This window comes from Vulpes vulpes, chromosome 4 (genome assembly GCF_048418805.1).
Source record: "Vulpes vulpes isolate BD-2025 chromosome 4, VulVul3, whole genome shotgun sequence".
NCBI classification, from domain to species: Eukaryota; Metazoa; Chordata; class Mammalia; order Carnivora; family Canidae; genus Vulpes; species Vulpes vulpes.
Window position 1 is genome coordinate 124,904,959 of NC_132783.1, and position 6,000 is coordinate 124,910,958.

Consider the following 6,000-nt stretch of genomic DNA (forward strand, 5'->3'; position numbering starts at 1 on the left):
ATGTAATATATATAAATTAAAAAATTCTCTGTCTCTTTCTCTGTGTCTCTATCTCTCCGTGTCTCTGTCTCTCACTATATATATATATATATATATATATATATATATATATATATAGTATATATAGTTAGTAGTATAGTATAGTATAGTATAGTATAGTATAGTATAGATGCATATACTGCCAAAACATGTAAGGCAGACTTGAAAGTCATTTTTATACAAGAAGGATTATCTGTCTCTCTGTCTCTCATCCTTCCAAGAGATGGAGTAACCATGAGGGAATTCTAGCAATTAAGGTCTAATGAGGCATAATCAAAAACCAGGAATAATGTGCCTAACTGGTTTTGATCTTGGAAGGTTTGAAACCATGTAGGTTTTATTCCTGAGCAGGTGAACTATTAACTGCCCAATTAAAGAACATTACACTAGAATTTCTCATAGAACTACCAACTCTTAGAGACAGAATGGTGTGAGCAACAACGTACAGTGTGACAGGACACGTTTATGTGCAACTCCCCAGCTAGAAAGTGTTCCTGGCTGACAAAGGGATAGCTGAGTCAGTGACAAGCTTTCCAGCCTTTGGGGTACCACACAAAGGACCCACTTAGGTTTTACCCCACCCAGAGGCCAATAAAGCTGAGAGGAATTAAGACATCTCATCTGCAGTGGCCAGTGTGCCTGCAGTGGGTCCTCACTGCTGGTCCTGAACCATCATATGTATGTCTGCAGCCAGCCATTGCCACTATACAGAAACCTGCAGGTAGTACCTGCAGACAAGCAAGTGTACACCATCACTCTGACCACCACCAATACCTACCCTGTATCTAGCCCTGAGCCTGGGGGTGCTGCTAAGGACTTCAACAGACTTTGCAACCACTGTAGACCCCAATACTCACCAAAAAACACATTGTTGTTGATTCTATGAGCCTCAGCAGCTTAAGCAATGAGACATCATACTCCTCCCACACAAGGACCACCACATGACCTTGATGAACTTGATGAACTTGATGTCCTGTACCACTAGACCCATAATCATAGCATACCTCACTATGCCCCCCCAATAGGTGAAAGTCTTCCCTTACTGAAGTCAGTCCATAGTCTGGGAGATGTTACTGCTTCTTCAACTGCACAGATATCTACACAAGGCCATAAGATTCGCAAAGTATTGGGGAAACATAATATCAACAAAAGAACACAATAAGCTTCCAGTAACTGAACCCAAAGAAATGGAGATACATCAATTGTCCAGCAAAGATTTCAGGATAATTGTTTTAAAGATGTTTAGAGCTATAAGAAAATATAGAAAAACAAGGTTTACTGCAACACCATTAAGAGAAACAATCTACACATCATTGGATTCCCAGAAAAGGAAGACTGAGAGGAAGGAGTGAAAAGGTTATTTAAAGAAACAATGGCTGAGAACTTCCCAAGCCTGGGAAGGGATTTAAATATCCAAGTTCAGGAAGCTAATAGTCATCTCACAATTTCAATCCAAAATTATTTTCTCTAAGACACATTATTTAAAAGTTGTCTAAAATCAAAAACAAAGAATTTTAAGCAACAAGAAGAAAAAAAATTCTCGTATACAAGGGAGTCCCACAGGACCATCAGTGGATTTCTTGGCAGAAGCCTTGCAGGCCAGGAAAGTGTAGAAGGATATATTCAAGATGCTGAAAGAAAAAACTGCCAACTGAGAATACTTTACCCAGCAAAGCTCTCCTTCAAAGATGGAGAGCTCCTTCTTTCTCATTCAGAAATGAAAGCAAGATAAAGACTTTTACAAACAAACAAAAGCTGAGGGAGTTTATCACCACTAGACCTGCCTTACAAGAAAGGCTAAAAAAAAAAAAAAAAAGTTTGTTCCTCAAGCTGAAACAAAAGGATACTAGCAAATAACATGAAAACATGAAAATATACAACACACTGGTAAAAGTAAGTACACAGTCAAATTCAGAATACTCTAATACTGTGATATGGTGGTATGCTTAACCCTTAACTCTAGCATGAAGGTTAAAGGACAACTGTATTAAAAATAACTACAGCAAGAGGTTAAATGATAGAACACTTATGAAAGAAACTGAAGAGGACACAAAAAAAAAATGGAAAAACATTCCATGCTCATGGATTAGAAGAACAAATATTGTTAAAATGTCTATGCTACCCACAGCAACCTACACATTCAGTGAAATCCCTATCAAAATACCATCAACTTATTTCACAGAGCTGGGAAAATAATTCTAAAATTTGTATGGAACCAGAAAAGATCCCAAATAGCCAGAGGAAAGCTGAAAAAAAAAAGCTGTTGGCATCACAATTCCTGACTCGAGCTCTATTACAAAGCTGTAACCATTAAGACAGTATGGCACTGGCACAAAAACAGACACATAGACCAATGGAATAGAATAGGGAACCCATAAATGGACCCTCAACTCTATGGTCAACTAATCTTCAACAAAGCAGGAAAGGATATCTAATGGAAAAAAGACAGTCTCTTTAAAAAAAAAATATTGGTGGGAAAATTGGACAGCCACATGGAAGAGAATGAAACTGGACCATTTTCTTATACTGCACACAAAAATAAACTCAAAAAGGATGAAAGACTTTATGTGAGACAGGAATCCATCAAAACCCTAGAGGAGAACACAGACAGCAACCTCTTTGACCTCAGCCACAGCAACTTCTTGCTAGACACATCTCCAAAAGCAAAGGAAGCAGAAGCAAAAATGAACTATTGGGATTTCATCAAGATAAAAAGCTTTTAAACAGCAAAGATAACAGTAGACAAAACCAAAAGACAACCTACATAATGGAAGAAGTTATTTGCAAATGTCTTATCAGTTAAAGGATTAATATCCAAGTTCTATAAAGAACCTATCAAGCTCAACACCCAAAGAATAATTCAGTCAAGAAATGGGCAGAGGACATGAACAAATATTTCTCCAAAGAATACATACAAATGGCAAAAAGACACATGAAAAACTGAAACATCACCAGACATCAGGGAAATACAGATCCAAACCACAATGAGGCACCTCCTCACACCAGTCAGAATGGCTAAAATTAACAAGTCAAGAAATGACAAATGTTGGTGAGGATGCAGAGAAAGGGGAACCCATTTACACTGCTAGTAGGAATACAAGCTTGTACAGCCATTCTGGAAAGCATTATGGAGGTGCCTCACAAAGCTAAAAATAGAGCTACCCTATGACCCAGCAATTTCACTATTAGGTATTTATCCAAAGGATACAAATGTAGTGATCTGAAGGGGCACCTGCACCTTAATGTTTATAGCAGCAATGTCCACAATAGCCAAACCATGAAAAGAGCCCAGATGTTCATTGACAGATGAATGGATAAAGAAGATCTGTTATATATACACAATGGAATATTGTTTAGTCATCAAAAAAATGAAATCTCACCACTTGCAACAATGTAGATAGAACTAGAGGATATTATTCTAAGCAAAATAAGTCAATTAGAGAAAAACAATTATATGATTTCACTTGTTAGTGGAATTCAAGAAACAAGACAGAGGATCATAGGGGAAGGGAGGGAAAAATAAAATAAGATGAAATCAGAAAGGGAGACACATCATAAGAGACTCTTAACTATAGGAAACAAACTGAGGGTTGCTGGAAGGGAGGTGAGTGGGGGGATGGAGTAACTGGGTGATGGACATTAAAGGGGGCAAGTGATGCCCACCCATATCACTGGGTGTTATATGCAACTGATGAATCACTGAATTCTACCCCTGAAACTAATAATACACTACATGTTAATTAACTGAACTTAAATAAAATAAAAATGTTAAAAATAAAAACCATAGCTACAATAATTTGTTAATGAATACATAGTATAAAATGAGGTAATTGTGGCATCAAAACACATAAAAGGAGAAGTAAAAAGGCAGAGTTTTGGTTTTTTGTTTTTTTTTTTTAATTTTTTTTCAGAGTTTTGGTTTGAGGAGTTTGAAGTATACCTGACACAGAAAGTTATATTAGTTTTGGGTGTACAAAATAGCGATTTGAAAACTCTGTATCTTATGCTATGCTCACCACAAGTGTAGCTACCATCTGTCTCCATACAACACTTTTACAATACCATTAACTATATTCCCTATGCTGTACCTTTCATCCTCATGACTTATTCATTCTATAATTGAAAGGCTGTACCTCCCACTCCCCTTCACCCAAAAAGGTAGTTTTTGTACGTGATCAAAGTTAAGTTTAAAATTGACTGTTATATCAACAAGATGTTTCAAGTAAGCCTTGGGGTATCACAAAACAAAACCTACAAGAGATACACACAAGATAAAGAGAAGGGAATCTATGTACACTACTACAGAAAATCATAAATCATCAATTCATAAAGAAGGACAGCAGGAGAAAAAGAAAAAATAAAGGAACCATAAAATAGCCAAAAAACAGTTAGTAAAATAGCAAGAGTAAATTCTCATCTATCAATAATTACTTTAAATATAAATGGAGTATACTCTTCAATTAAAAGGCATGGGTTAGCTTAATGGATTAAAAAAACAAACAAACAAACAAAAAAGACCCAACTATATGCTGCCTACAAGAGAGTAAATATAGCCAAGAGATGGAAGCAAACTAAATGTCCATTTATGAACAAACTGATAGAGAAAATGTGATGTGATGTGTGTGTGTGTAATGAAATATTGCTCAGCCATAAAAAAAGAAGGAAATCTTGCCATTCACAACAACATATGTGGACCTTGTGGACATTATGCTAAGTGAAATAAGTCAGACAGAGAAAGATAAATACTATATGATTATATATATATTATAAGTATATAATTATATATATATTATATATATATATATATCTCACTTAGAAACAAAGAGTAGAATGGTACTTGCTAGGGGCTGTGTGGTAAGAGAAGTGAGTTATTGGTCAAAGGGTACAAACTTTCACTTAATGAAATGAGTAAATTCCAGGGATTTAAAGTACAGCATGACTATAGTTATTACTGTACTGTATACTTGAAAGTTGCTATGAGAGTAGAGCTTTTATGTTCTCACTATGACAATAACAATAAAAGGGTGGTTATGTGAAATGAAGGATGTATTAACTAACTTTGTGCTGGTAAACATTTCATGACACATACATGTATCTAGTCACGTATCTAGTCATCACATTGCGTACCTTAAGCTTACACAATATGTCAATTATATCTTAGTAAAGCTAGAGGGGAAAAAAGAATCAGAAAAACAACAAATAACTCTCAGTGCCATATTTATATGACATTAAAACAGCATCTATTTCTCCACTCATGCTGCAGAGAAGAAAAAGAGTCTGTCAAAAGTGCAGTTGCTAATTCAATAAAAATCACTTGCTACATCAAACATGTCTCAGAAAGTAAATGTGTCAAAACATGATCTTAAATTTACAAGAGCAATTTCAACTTAAAATTTTTCATTTCGATCCCTCATATATTCTTACTTCAGGATTAATTTATATTTAACTTAAATCTCCAGGTCCCAAAAAAAAATCTAGCAAAAACTTTCATTAGCAGTATTTTTTCAAGCTGGAACCCATCAAATTTCTTTAAGAAACTTCACTGTGAAAAGTATAAGCTTATAAACTAATGAGAAATCTTCAGAAGCAATCTTATCTTGGAAATTATTCCTTTTAAAGGAAGCAAAAAGTGGGGGCACCTGGGTGGCTCAGGTGGTTGAGCATCTGCCATCAGATCAGATCGGGTCATGATCCCAGCATCCTGAAATAGAACCCCACATTGGATTTCCTGCTCAGCAGGGAGCCTGCTTCTCCCTCTTCCTCTTCCCCTTTCCCTCTGCCCCTTTCCCAGATAATTCTCTCTCTCTAATAAAGAAACAAAATCTTTTTAAAAATAAAAAAAAAAATGAAGCACAAATGTTGTTCATGAAGGACAGGGAAAGTTAAAAAGAAGCTCAACTTCAACCATGATTAGAGAATCAAAGAACTGAATATTTAAACCACCATGATGTACTATTTCAC